A 15361-nucleotide genomic window follows, 5' to 3' on the forward strand; every position below is an offset into this window, starting at 1 on the left:
CCATAGTCCTACACCAATCGTAATCCCAAGATTTTTAAAACAATCTAACTGAAATATGAGCGTTCAAACTCAACATAATGCCAAGCAGAGTCATAGCCCCAAGTGAAACACCAGACCTAAACACAACGCTAAAGATTCCCTTCATCCTGAACCAGCCGGGTTCCTGAAACAAATCTTCCCTGAGGTCAGCCCTTTCTGTAACTCTAAGCCCAGCCCTTTACTTGCCCTGATCATACCCCTAGACCAAATGATGACGCGATTTCTACTACTACTACTAAGTGTATCCCTAGCTCAAACACAAATCAAACTCCTAAAGCTAACCCTAACTCCTTTTGTTTTTGTTTCATTGTATTTTTGACAATCTTGACATAGTTCATTAGGGTAAAAAGGCTCAAGGGCTACAGGACAGTGGGTAAGGCTATTATTCCCACATTCTCTTCTTTTACTGTATCTGGGGTAAATGGGGAGGGAGGTAAAAGGAGAAGCCCCAGCCAGTCTCCACCCAACCCCAGGTCCCTGATGTCGGGCATGCTCCGAGGGTCCTGCTCAAGTGGGTTTTTTGTTTGTTTCTTTTTTCTCAAGTGGTTTTGAGAGTTCAACAGTCATGAATTGCTGCCAGTCTTGCAACTGCAAGCACCATGAGGTCTCTGAAGCATACACTGATTGACACAGTCCATCTTCGAGTCTGCGTTTGCCCAGGTTTTCACTGCCAGTCCATGGCTGAGGTGGGTGATTGACTTGTTCTGTCCTCTGTCTTGTCATGGTTAGGGTTCTGAGTGCAGCAGTTTGAATGGGGAGATCCCCAAAGGTGATCTCTGTGTCTGTGGTGTTCCCAGTCCAGATTCTGGTATATACTAGCAAGTGCAGGGCCCGGCACAGCCCATCAGCCCGATCAGCTGGTTGTTGCAGTTGCTGGGTTGGTTGTGTTTCCAGGCCTGTCTTCCACGGGAACCAATGGGTGTTGCAGTGCAGCCTGATTCTGCCCAGCACACACTCGGGCATCACCTTGCTTCACTCACGTCACTCCCTGTGGCAGTCCTGATGACAGGGAGCATTCTGATTGGCTACAATCTCTAAGACCTCACAGGGCTGTGTGGCCCTACAAGCTGTCCAATCAGCAGCTGCCTGGTCATAGCAGCCCGGAATCCTGTAGCCTCAGCATTCTAGAAAAGCCATGGTGACAGGCAGCCTCCTCTGTGGGGTGGAGAAAGATGGTGAGTGGTTCAAGCTCTGCTTTCTTTGTTCCTTCTCGCCACAGGCCCTAGCAGAGAAGACATGCAGACTCCATGGAAGCCAGCAGAGCGTGAGTGTGTGGGGTTGGGTTTCCCTTGAGTGTGAGTTTGCTAATCCACTGAAAATGTAGTGAAGCCTAGGGCCTTTTCAACACTGGTACTATGAAAGCACTTGCATTATTCTTCAATGAGAATCCTTGTGTCTGTTCAAGGAGCCAATCGAATCCTAGTTCTCCATTAGAGTAGTGTGTGGACAAACCTATGTAATGTGGAAGAGCCAAGTCAGCTGAATTCCATAGGCAGATTTTATATCCCATTTCCTGTCATGGCTGTCAGTGAATTTTCCCTAGTGCAGTCGAGTGTCATGTAGCTGGGTCACCATAGTGTAAAAGAGATCACTTCAGGGAGATGGTTGGGATCAATACCATGGTTGGATACAGGGTTGGAATCAGCGTTATAATGCTATCTAGACTTATGGTTGTAGTGATGTCAAAGCCTAGATTTCAGGTTAGTGCGAGTTTGAGTGTGAAGTGTAAGGGTGTAACTGTTACGTGTTACTAGTAGGAATAGAACTGGGATTATGCTGAGGTGGAATTAAGGTGAGGGCTAGGTCTAATGCTAAAGGCCAAGTCTAGTAGTGAGGTTACTGTTAGGTTTTGAGATTTGAGTTCTGGTTATCCCAATGGTTAGGGTTAGAGTTAGGGTTAGGGTTAGGGTTCTGGTTCAACTTACAAATAAGATTAGCTCCAGACTTAGGTTTTGTATGAGGCGTGCAGTAGGATTTGTGTGAGGATTAGTATTAGGTAAAGAATAGTGTTTGGATTACTGCCAGATAGAGAATTTGGGTTCCATTTGTGGTTCAGGCTTGGTTGGAGTTAGTGCTAGATTGAAGGTTATTGTTAGGACAGTGTGGAATCAGAATACAGTTAGGGTTACACTTGAGGTTAGGATGAAAGCTGTGGCTACATTGAGGATGAAGAGGTTGTTTTGTTTGAATTTGAGTATCATGGTGAGGTTCTAGTCAATGTCCAAATGATTATGCTTAGAGCTAGAGTTCATGGTAGGTTGTGGACTGATGGTACTGCTCAAGTTCTTGTAGGATTAAGGTGAGGTCCAAATCTAGTGTTAGGTCCAAATCTTGTGGTGAAGGTTTTGGCTACAGTTGAAATGGGGTTAGTGTTCTAATGAGGGTGATGATTCAAATTAGCATTGCGGTTTAGGCTTAGAAATGTCACTGGGATTGGGTTCAGTGTTCGGGCTAGGCTTAGTATGACAGTGATGTCTCCATGTGTGTCAGTGTTGGAGTCAGTATTGGGACCATAGATTTGGTTGGGTTTAGGGCTAGGATCACTTTTAGGATTGGGGCTAGAGCTAGAGCTAGAGCTAGTATCAGCATGCGGATTAGGATGATGGCCAGGGTTGGAGATCATCCTGTCTGGCTTTGGGTTTCCTCTAACTTGTAATTAGTATTCGTGCTAGGCTTTGAAATATGGCTTGGGTAAGTGCTGTATATCTTACTTTCCAATGAAACGTCATCATTCTGAATAACAAAAGAGTTATGGCTACTCTAGCTTGAATTTATGACTAGGGCCAACGTCAGGTTTAGAATGAGACCTATAGCCTGTCTGCTGATTATAGCTATCAAAAGTCAAGAGACTGAGTCAGCGTTACAGGCAGGGTTAGTGTGAACTCTTCCTGTAGAAGTAGCCCTAGTTTTAATCTTTCACCTAGCGCTACTCTCATCAACCTCTGCTTTGACTTAACCCTGTCTCAAATATTAACCTTAATCCTTGTCCATCTCTACTACCGCCCAAACCATAGTCCTACACCAATCGTAATCCCAAGATTTTTAAAACAATCTAACTGAAATATGAGCGTTCAAACTCAACATAATGCCAAGCAGAGTCATAGCCCCAAGTGAAACACCAGACCTAAACACAACGCTAAAGATTCCCTTCATCCTGAACCAGCCGGGTTCCTGAAACAAATCTTCCCTGAGGTCAGCCCTTTCTGTAACTCTAAGCCCAGCCCTAGACTTGCCCTGATCATACCCCTAGACCAAATGATGACCCGATTTCTACTACTACTACTAAGTGTATCCCTAGCTCAAACACAAATCAAACTCCTAAAGCTAACCCTAACTCCTTTTGTTTTTGTTTCATTGTATTTTTGACAATCTTGACATAGTTCATTAGGGTAAAAAGGCTCGAGGGCTACAGGACAGTGGGTAAGGCTATTATTCCCACATTCTCTTCTTTTACTGTATCTGGGGTAAATGGGGAGGGAGGTAAAAGGAGAAGCCCCAGCCAGTCTCCACCCAACCCCAGGTCCCTGATGTCGGGCATGCTCCGAGGGTCCTGCTCAAGTGGGTTTTTTGTTTGTTTCTTTTTTCTCAAGTGGTTTTGAGAGTTCAACAGTCATGAATTGCTGCCAATCTTGCAACTGCAAGCACCATGAGGTCTCTGAAGCATACACTGATTGACACAGTCCATCTTCGAGTCTGCGTTTGCCCAGGTTTTCACTGCCAGTCCATGGCTGAGGTGGGTGATTGACTTGTTCTGTCCTCTGTCTTGTCATGGTTAGGGTTCTGAGTGCAGCAGTTTGAATGGGGAGATCCCCAAAGATGATCTCTGTGTCTGTGGTGTTCCCAGTCCAGATTCTGGTATATACTAGCAAGTGCAGGGCCCGGCACAGCCCATCAGCCCGATCAGCTGGTTGTTGCAGTTGCTGGGTTGGTTGTGTTTCCAGGCCTGTCTTCCACGGGAACCAATGGGTGTTGCAGTGCAGCCTGATTCTGCCCAGCACACACTCGGGCATCACTCTTGCTTCACTCACGTCACTCCCTGTGGCAGTCCTGATGACAGGGAGCATTCTGATTGGCTACAATCTCTAAGACCTCACAGGGCTGTGTGGCCCTACAAGCTGTCCAATCAGCAGCTGCCTGGTCATAGCAGCCCGGAATCCTGTAGCCTCAGCATTCTAGAAAAGCCATGGTGACAGGCAGCCTCCTCTGTGGGGTGGAGAAAGATGGTGAGTGGTTCAAGCTCTGCTTTCTTTGTTCCTTCTCGCCACAGGCCCTAGCAGAGAAGACATGCAGACTCCATGGAAGCCAGCAGAGTGTGAGTGTGTGGGGTTGGGTTTCCCTTGAGTGTGAGTTTGCTAATCCACTGAAAATGTAGTGAAGCCTAGGGCCTTTTCAACACTGGTACTATGAAAGCACTTGCATTATTCTTCAATGAGAATCCTTGTGTCTGTTCAAGGAGCCAATCGAATCCTAGTTCTCCATTAGAGTAGTGTGTGGACAAACCTATGTAATGTGGAAGAGCCAAGTCAGCTGAATTCCATAGGCAGATTTTATATCCCATTTCCTGTCATGGCTCTCAGTGAATTTTCCCTAGTGCAGTCGAGTGTCATGTAGCTGGGTCACCATAGTGTAAAAGAGATCACTTCAGGGAGATGGTTGGGATCAATACCATGGTTGGATACAGGGTTGGAATCAGCGTTATAATGCTATCTAGACTTATGGTTGTAGTGATGTCAAAGCCTAGATTTCAGGTTAGTGCGAGTTTGAGTGTGAAGTGTAAGGGTGTAACCGTTACGTGTTACTAGTAGGAATAGAACTGGGATTATGCTGAGGTGGAATTAAGGTGAGGGCTAGGTCTAATGCTAAAGGCCAAGTCTAGTAGTGAGGTTACTGTTAGGTTTTGAGATTTGAGTTCTGGTTATCCCAATGGTTAGGGTTAGAGTTAGGGTTAGGGTTAGGGTTAGGGTTCTGGTTCAACTTACAAATAAGATTAGCTCCAGACTTAGGTTTTGTATGAGGCGTGCAGTAGGATTTGTGTGAGGATTAGTATTAGGTAAAGAATAGTGTTTGGATTACTGCCAGATAGAGAATTTGGGTTCCATTTGTGGTTCAGGCTTGGTTGGAGTTAGTGCTAGATTGAAGGTTATTGTTAGGACAGTGTGGAATCAGAATACAGTTAGGGTTACACTTGAGGTTAGGATGAAAGCTGTGGCTACATTGAGGATGAAGAGGTTGTTTTGTTTGAATTTGAGTATCATGGTGAGGTTCTAGTCAATGTCCAAATGATTATGCTTAGAGCTAGAGTTCATGGTAGGTTGTGGACTGATGGTACTGCTCAAGTTCTTGTAGGATTAAGGTGAGGTCCAAATCTAGTGTTAGGTCCAAATCTTGTGGTGAAGGTTTTGGCTACAGTTGAAATGGGGTTAGTGTTCTAATGAGGGTGATGATTCAAATTAGCATTGCGGTTTAGGCTTAGAAATGTCACTGGGATTGGGTTCAGTGTTCGGGCTAGGCTTAGTATGACAGTGATGTCTCCATGTGTGTCAGTGTTGGAGTCAGTATTGGGACCATAGATTTGGTTGGGTTTAGGGCTAGGATCACTTTTAGGATTGGGGCTAGAGCTAGAGCTAGAGCTAGTATCAGCATGCGGATTAGGATGATGGCCAGGGTTGGAGATCATCCTGTCTGGCTTTGGGTTTCCTCTAACTTGTAATTAGTATTCGTGCTAGGCTTTGAAATATGGCTTGGGTAAGTGCTGTATATCTTACTTTCCAATGAAACGTCATCATTCTGAATAACAAAAGAGTTATGGCTACTCTAGCTTGAATTTATGACTAGGGCCAACGTCAGGTTTAGAATGAGACCTATAGCCTGTCTGCTGATTATAGCTATCAAAAGTCAAGAGACTGAGTCAGCGTTACAGGCAGGGTTAGTGTGAACTCTTCCTGTAGAAGTAGCCCTAGTTTTAATCTTTCACCTAGCGCTACTCTCATCAACCTCTGCTTTGACTTAACCCTGTCTCAAATATTAACCTTAATCCTTGTCCATCTCTACTACCGCCCAAACCATAGTCCTACACCAATCGTAATCCCAAGATTTTTAAAACAATCTAACTGAAATATGAGCGTTCAAACTCAACATAATGCCAAGCAGAGTCATAGCCCCAAGTGAAACACCAGACCTAAACACAACGCTAAAGATTCCCTTCATCCTGAACCAGCCGGGTTCCTGAAACAAATCTTCCCTGAGGTCAGCCCTTTCTGTAACTCTAAGCCCAGCCCTTTACTTGCCCTGATCATACCCCTAGACCAAATGATGACCCGATTTCTACTACTACTACTAAGTGTATCCCTAGCTCAAACACAAATCAAACTCCTAAAGCTAACCCTAACTCCTTTTGTTTTTGTTTCATTGTATTTTTGACAATCTTGACATAGTTCATTAGGGTAAAAAGGCTCGAGGGCTACAGGACAGTGGGTAAGGCTATTATTCCCACATTCTCTTCTTTTACTGTATCTGGGGTAAATGGGGAGGGAGGTAAAAGGAGAAGCCCCAGCCAGTCTCCACCCAACCCCAGGTCCCTGATGTCGGGCATGCTCCGAGGGTCCTGCTCAAGTGGGTTTTTTGTTTGTTTCTTTTTTCTCAAGTGGTTTTGAGAGTTCAACAGTCATGAATTGCTGCCAATCTTGCAACTGCAAGCACCATGAGGTCTCTGAAGCATACACTGATTGACACAGTCCATCTTCGAGTCTGCGTTTGCCCAGGTTTTCACTGCCAGTCCATGGCTGAGGTGGGTGATTGACTTGTTCTGTCCTCTGTCTTGTCATGGTTAGGGTTCTGAGTGCAGCAGTTTGAATGGGGAGATCCCCAAAGATGATCTCTGTGTCTGTGGTGTTCCCAGTCCAGATTCTGGTATATACTAGCAAGTGCAGGGCCCGGCACAGCCCATCAGCCCGATCAGCTGGTTGTTGCAGTTGCTGGGTTGGTTGTGTTTCCAGGCCTGTCTTCCACGGGAACCAATGGGTGTTGCAGTGCAGCCTGATTCTGCCCAGCACACACTCGGGCATCACTCTTGCTTCACTCACGTCACTCCCTGTGGCAGTCCTGATGACAGGGAGCATTCTGATTGGCTACAATCTCTAAGACCTCACAGGGCTGTGTGGCCCTACAAGCTGTCCAATCAGCAGCTGCCTGGTCATAGCAGCCCGGAATCCTGTAGCCTCAGCATTCTAGAAAAGCCATGGTGACAGGCAGCCTCCTCTGTGGGGTGGAGAAAGATGGTGAGTGGTTCAAGCTCTGCTTTCTTTGTTCCTTCTCGCCACAGGCCCTAGCAGAGAAGACATGCAGACTCCATGGAAGCCAGCAGAGTGTGAGTGTGTGGGGTTGGGTTTCCCTTGAGTGTGAGTTTGCTAATCCACTGAAAATGTAGTGAAGCCTAGGGCCTTTTCAACACTGGTACTATGAAAGCACTTGCATTATTCTTCAATGAGAATCCTTGTGTCTGTTCAAGGAGCCAATCGAATCCTAGTTCTCCATTAGAGTAGTGTGTGGACAAACCTATGTAATGTGGAAGAGCCAAGTCAGCTGAATTCCATAGGCAGATTTTATATCCCATTTCCTGTCATGGCTCTCAGTGAATTTTCCCTAGTGCAGTCGAGTGTCATGTAGCTGGGTCACCATAGTGTAAAAGAGATCACTTCAGGGAGATGGTTGGGATCAATACCATGGTTGGATACAGGGTTGGAATCAGCGTTATAATGCTATCTAGACTTATGGTTGTAGTGATGTCAAAGCCTAGATTTCAGGTTAGTGCGAGTTTGAGTGTGAAGTGTAAGGGTGTAACCGTTACGTGTTACTAGTAGGAATAGAACTGGGATTATGCTGAGGTGGAATTAAGGTGAGGGCTAGGTCTAATGCTAAAGGCCAAGTCTAGTAGTGAGGTTACTGTTAGGTTTTGAGATTTGAGTTCTGGTTATCCCAATGGTTAGGGTTAGAGTTAGGGTTAGGGTTAGGGTTAGGGTTCTGGTTCAACTTACAAATAAGATTAGCTCCAGACTTAGGTTTTGTATGAGGCGTGCAGTAGGATTTGTGTGAGGATTAGTATTAGGTAAAGAATAGTGTTTGGATTACTGCCAGATAGAGAATTTGGGTTCCATTTGTGGTTCAGGCTTGGTTGGAGTTAGTGCTAGATTGAAGGTTATTGTTAGGACAGTGTGGAATCAGAATACAGTTAGGGTTACACTTGAGGTTAGGATGAAAGCTGTGGCTACATTGAGGATGAAGAGGTTGTTTTGTTTGAATTTGAGTATCATGGTGAGGTTCTAGTCAATGTCCAAATGATTATGCTTAGAGCTAGAGTTCATGGTAGGTTGTGGACTGATGGTACTGCTCAAGTTCTTGTAGGATTAAGGTGAGGTCCAAATCTAGTGTTAGGTCCAAATCTTGTGGTGAAGGTTTTGGCTACAGTTGAAATGGGGTTAGTGTTCTAATGAGGGTGATGATTCAAATTAGCATTGCGGTTTAGGCTTAGAAATGTCACTGGGATTGGGTTCAGTGTTCGGGCTAGGCTTAGTATGACAGTGATGTCTCCATGTGTGTCAGTGTTGGAGTCAGTATTGGGACCATAGATTTGGTTGGGTTTAGGGCTAGGATCACTTTTAGGATTGGGGCTAGAGCTAGAGCTAGAGCTAGTATCAGCATGCGGATTAGGATGATGGCCAGGGTTGGAGATCATCCTGTCTGGCTTTGGGTTTCCTCTAACTTGTAATTAGTATTCGTGCTAGGCTTTGAAATATGGCTTGGGTAAGTGCTGTATATCTTACTTTCCAATGAAACGTCATCATTCTGAATAACAAAAGAGTTATGGCTACTCTAGCTTGAATTTATGACTAGGGCCAACGTCAGGTTTAGAATGAGACCTATAGCCTGTCTGCTGATTATAGCTATCAAAAGTCAAGAGACTGAGTCAGCGTTACAGGCAGGGTTAGTGTGAACTCTTCCTGTAGAAGTAGCCCTAGTTTTAATCTTTCACCTAGCGCTACTCTCATCAACCTCTGCTTTGACTTAACCCTGTCTCAAATATTAACCTTAATCCTTGTCCATCTCTACTACCGCCCAAACCATAGTCCTACACCAATCGTAATCCCAAGATTTTTAAAACAATCTAACTGAAATATGAGCGTTCAAACTCAACATAATGCCAAGCAGAGTCATAGCCCCAAGTGAAACACCAGACCTAAACACAACGCTAAAGATTCCCTTCATCCTGAACCAGCCGGGTTCCTGAAACAAATCTTCCCTGAGGTCAGCCCTTTCTGTAACTCTAAGCCCAGCCCTAGACTTGCCCTGATCATACCCCTAGACCAAATGATGACCCGATTTCTACTACTACTACTAAGTGTATCCCAAGCTCAAACACAAATCAAACTCCTAAAGCTAACCCTAACTCCTTTTGTTTTTGTTTCATTGTATTTTTGACAATCTTGACATAGTTCATTAGGGTAAAAAGGCTCGAGGGCTACAGGACAGTGGGTAAGGCTATTATTCCCACATTCTCTTCTTTTACTGTATCTGGGGTAAATGGGGAGGGAGGTAAAAGGAGAAGCCCCAGCCAGTCTCCACCCAACCCCAGGTCCCTGATGTCGGGCATGCTCCGAGGGTCCTGCTCAAGTGGGTTTTTTGTTTGTTTCTTTTTTCTCAAGTGGTTTTGAGAGTTCAACAGTCATGAATTGCTGCCAATCTTGCAACTGCAAGCACCATGAGGTCTCTGAAGCATACACTGATTGACACAGTCCATCTTCGAGTCTGCGTTTGCCCAGGTTTTCACTGCCAGTCCATGGCTGAGGTGGGTGATTGACTTGTTCTGTCCTCTGTCTTGTCATGGTTAGGGTTCTGAGTGCAGCAGTTTGAATGGGGAGATCCCCAAAGATGATCTCTGTGTCTGTGGTGTTCCCAGTCCAGATTCTGGTATATACTAGCAAGTGCAGGGCCCGGCACAGCCCATCAGCCCGATCAGCTGGTTGTTGCAGTTGCTGGGTTGGTTGTGTTTCCAGGCCTGTCTTCCACGGGAACCAATGGGTGTTGCAGTGCAGCCTGATTCTGCCCAGCACACACTCGGGCATCACTCTTGCTTCACTCACGTCACTCCCTGTGGCAGTCCTGATGACAGGGAGCATTCTGATTGGCTACAATCTCTAAGACCTCACAGGGCTGTGTGGCCCTACAAGCTGTCCAATCAGCAGCTGCCTGGTCATAGCAGCCCGGAATCCTGTAGCCTCAGCATTCTAGAAAAGCCATGGTGACAGGCAGCCTCCTCTGTGGGGTGGAGAAAGATGGTGAGTGGTTCAAGCTCTGCTTTCTTTGTTCCTTCTCGCCACAGGCCCTAGCAGAGAAGACATGCAGACTCCATGGAAGCCAGCAGAGTGTGAGTGTGTGGGGTTGGGTTTCCCTTGAGTGTGAGTTTGCTAATCCACTGAAAATGTAGTGAAGCCTAGGGCCTTTTCAACACTGGTACTATGAAAGCACTTGCATTATTCTTCAATGAGAATCCTTGTGTCTGTTCAAGGAGCCAATCGAATCCTAGTTCTCCATTAGAGTAGTGTGTGGACAAACCTATGTAATGTGGAAGAGCCAAGTCAGCTGAATTCCATAGGCAGATTTTATATCCCATTTCCTGTCATGGCTCTCAGTGAATTTTCCCTAGTGCAGTCGAGTGTCATGTAGCTGGGTCACCATAGTGTAAAAGAGATCACTTCAGGGAGATGGTTGGGATCAATACCATGGTTGGATACAGGGTTGGAATCAGCGTTATAATGCTATCTAGACTTATGGTTGTAGTGATGTCAAAGCCTAGATTTCAGGTTAGTGCGAGTTTGAGTGTGAAGTGTAAGGGTGTAACCGTTACGTGTTACTAGTAGGAATAGAACTGGGATTATGCTGAGGTGGAATTAAGGTGAGGGCTAGGTCTAATGCTAAAGGCCAAGTCTAGTAGTGAGGTTACTGTTAGGTTTTGAGATTTGAGTTCTGGTTATCCCAATGGTTAGGGTTAGAGTTAGGGTTAGGGTTAGGGTTAGGGTTCTGGTTCAACTTACAAATAAGATTAGCTCCAGACTTAGGTTTTGTATGAGGCGTGCAGTAGGATTTGTGTGAGGATTAGTATTAGGTAAAGAATAGTGTTTGGATTACTGCCAGATAGAGAATTTGGGTTCCATTTGTGGTTCAGGCTTGGTTGGAGTTAGTGCTAGATTGAAGGTTATTGTTAGGACAGTGTGGAATCAGAATACAGTTAGGGTTACACTTGAGGTTAGGATGAAAGCTGTGGCTACATTGAGGATGAAGAGGTTGTTTTGTTTGAATTTGAGTATCATGGTGAGGTTCTAGTCAATGTCCAAATGATTATGCTTAGAGCTAGAGTTCATGGTAGGTTGTGGACTGATGGTACTGCTCAAGTTCTTGTAGGATTAAGGTGAGGTCCAAATCTAGTGTTAGGTCCAAATCTTGTGGTGAAGGTTTTGGCTACAGTTGAAATGGGGTTAGTGTTCTAATGAGGGTGATGATTCAAATTAGCATTGCGGTTTAGGCTTAGAAATGTCACTGGGATTGGGTTCAGTGTTCGGGCTAGGCTTAGTATGACAGTGATGTCTCCATGTGTGTCAGTGTTGGAGTCAGTATTGGGACCATAGATTTGGTTGGGTTTAGGGCTAGGATCACTTTTAGGATTGGGGCTAGAGCTAGAGCTAGAGCTAGTATCAGCATGCGGATTAGGATGATGGCCAGGGTTGGAGATCATCCTGTCTGGCTTTGGGTTTCCTCTAACTTGTAATTAGTATTCGTGCTAGGCTTTGAAATATGGCTTGGGTAAGTGCTGTATATCTTACTTTCCAATGAAACGTCATCATTCTGAATAACAAAAGAGTTATGGCTACTCTAGCTTGAATTTATGACTAGGGCCAACGTCAGGTTTAGAATGAGACCTATAGCCTGTCTGCTGATTATAGCTATCAAAAGTCAAGAGACTGAGTCAGCGTTACAGGCAGGGTTAGTGTGAACTCTTCCTGTAGAAGTAGCCCTAGTTTTAATCTTTCACCTAGCGCTACTCTCATCAACCTCTGCTTTGACTTAACCCTGTCTCAAATATTAACCTTAATCCTTGTCCATCTCTACTACCGCCCAAACCATAGTCCTACACCAATCGTAATCCCAAGATTTTTAAAACAATCTAACTGAAATATGAGCGTTCAAACTCAACATAATGCCAAGCAGAGTCATAGCCCCAAGTGAAACACCAGACCTAAACACAACGCTAAAGATTCCCTTCATCCTGAACCAGCCGGGTTCCTGAAACAAATCTTCCCTGAGGTCAGCCCTTTCTGTAACTCTAAGCCCAGCCCTAGACTTGCCCTGATCATACCCCTAGACCAAATGATGACCCGATTTCTACTACTACTACTAAGTGTATCCCTAGCTCAAACACAAATCAAACTCCTAAAGCTAACCCTAACTCCTTTTGTTTTTGTTTCATTGTATTTTTGACAATCTTGACATAGTTCATTAGGGTAAAAAGGCTCGAGGGCTACAGGACAGTGGGTAAGGCTATTATTCCCACATTCTCTTCTTTTACTGTATCTGGGGTAAATGGGGAGGGAGGTAAAAGGAGAAGCCCCAGCCAGTCTCCACCCAACCCCAGGTCCCTGATGTCGGGCATGCTCCGAGGGTCCTGCTCAAGTGGGTTTTTTGTTTGTTTCTTTTTTCTCAAGTGGTTTTGAGAGTTCAACAGTCATGAATTGCTGCCAATCTTGCAACTGCAAGCACCATGAGGTCTCTGAAGCATACACTGATTGACACAGTCCATCTTCGAGTCTGCGTTTGCCCAGGTTTTCACTGCCAGTCCATGGCTGAGGTGGGTGATTGACTTGTTCTGTCCTCTGTCTTGTCATGGTTAGGGTTCTGAGTGCAGCAGTTTGAATGGGGAGATCCCCAAAGGTGATCTCTGCGTCTGTGGTGTTCCCAGTCCAGATTCTGGTATATACTAGCAAGTGCAGGGCCCGGCACAGCCCATCAGCCCGATCAGCTGGTTGTTGCAGTTGCTGGGTTGGTTGTGTTTCCAGGCCTGTCTTCCACGGGAACCAATGGGTGTTGCAGTGCAGCCTGATTCTGCCCAGCACACACTCGGGCATCACCTTGCTTCACTCACGTCACTCCCTGTGGCAGTCCTGATGACAGGGAGCATTCTGATTGGCTACAATCTCTAAGACCTCACAGGGCTGTGTGACCCTACAAGCTGTCCAATCAGCAGCTGCCTGGTCATAGCAGCCCGGAATCCTGTAGCCTCAGCATTCTAGAAAAGCCATGGTGACAGGCAGCCTCCTCTGTGGGGTGGAGAAAGATGGTGAGTGGTTCAAACTCTGCTTTCTTTGTTCCTTCTCGCCACAGGCCCTAGCAGAGAAGACATGCAGACTCCATGGAAGCCAGCAGAGCGTGAGTGTGTGGGGTTGGGTTTCCCTTGAGTGTGAGTTTGCTAATCCACTGAAAATGTAGTGAAGCCTAGGGCCTTTTCAACACTGGTACTATGAAAGCACTTGCATTATTCTTCAATGAGAATCCTTGTGTCTGTTCAAGGAGCCAATCGAATCCTAGTTCTCCATTAGAGTAGTGTGTGGACAAACCTATATAATGTGGAAGAGCCAAGTCAGCTGAATTCCATAGGCAGATTTTATATCCCATTTCCTGTCATGGCTCTCAGTGAATTTTCCCTAGTGCAGTCGAGTGTCATGTAGCTGGGTCACCATAGTGTAAAAGAGATCACTTCAGGGAGATGGTTGGGATCAATACCATGGTTGGATACAGGGTTGGAATCAGCGTTATAATGCTATCTAGACTTATGGTTGTAGTGATGTCAAAGCCTAGATTTCAGGTTAGTGCGAGTTTGAGTGTGAAGTGTAAGGGTGTAACTGTTACGTGTTACTAGTAGGAATAGAACTGGGATTATGCTGAGGTGGAATTAAGGTGAGGGCTAGGTCTAATGCTAAAGGCCAAGTCTAGTAGTGAGGTTACTGTTAGGTTTTGAGATTTGAGTTCTGGTTATCCCAATGGTTAGGGTTAGAGTTAGGGTTAGGGTTAGGGTTCTGGTTCAACTTACAAATAAGATTAGCTCCAGACTTAGGTTTTGTATGAGGCGTGCAGTAGGATTTGTGTGAGGATTAGTATTAGGTAAAGAATAGTGTTTGGATTACTGCCAGATAGAGAATTTGGGTTCCATTTGTGGTTCAGGCTTGGTTGGAGTTAGTGCTAGATTGAAGGTTATTGTTAGGACAGTGTGGAATCAGAATACAGTTAGGGTTACACTTGAGGTTAGGATGAAAGCTGTGGCTACATTGAGGATGAAGAGGTTGTTTTGTTTGAATTTGAGTATCATGGTGAGGTTCTAGTCAATGTCCAAATGATTATGCTTAGAGCTAGAGTTCATGGTAGGTTGTGGACTGATGGTACTGCTCAAGTTCTTGTAGGATTAAGGTGAGGTCCAAATCTAGTGTTAGGTCCAAATCTTGTGGTGAAGGTTTTGGCTACAGTTGAAATGGGGTTAGTGTTCTAATGAGGGTGATGATTCAAATTAGCATTGCGGTTTAGGCTTAGAAATGTCACTGGGATTGGGTTCAGTGTTCGGGCTAGGCTTAGTATGACAGTGATGTCTCCATGTGTGTCAGTGTTGGAGTCAGTATTGGGACCATAGATTTGGTTGGGTTTAGGGCTAGGATCACTTTTAGGATTGGGGCTAGAGCTAGAGCTAGAGCTAGTATCAGCATGCGGATTAGGATGATGGCCAGGGTTGGAGATCATCCTGTCTGGCTTTGGGTTTCCTCTAACTTGTAATTAGTATTCGTGCTAGGCTTTGAAATATGGCTTGGGTAAGTGCTGTATATCTTACTTTCCAATGAAACGTCATCATTCTGAATAACAAAAGAGTTATGGCTACTCTAGCTTGAATTTATGACTAGGGCCAACGTCAGGTTTAGAATGAGACCTATAGCCTGTCTGCTGATTATAGCTATCAAAAGTCAAGAGACTGAGTCAGCGTTACAGGCAGGGTTAGTGTGAACTCTTCCTGTAGAAGTAGCCCTAGTTTTAATCTTTCACCTAGCGCTACTCTCATCAACCTCTGCTTTGACTTAACCCTGTCTCAAATATTAACCTTAATCCTTGTCCATCTCTACTACCGCCCAAACCATAGTCCTACACCAATCGTAATCCCAAGATTTTTAAAACAATCTAACTGAAATATGAGCGTTCAAACTCAACATAATGCCAAGCAGAGTCATAGCCCCAAGTG

Source organism: Ochotona princeps, chromosome 2 (genome assembly GCF_030435755.1).
Source record: "Ochotona princeps isolate mOchPri1 chromosome 2, mOchPri1.hap1, whole genome shotgun sequence".
Classification (NCBI taxonomy): Eukaryota; Metazoa; Chordata; class Mammalia; order Lagomorpha; family Ochotonidae; genus Ochotona; species Ochotona princeps.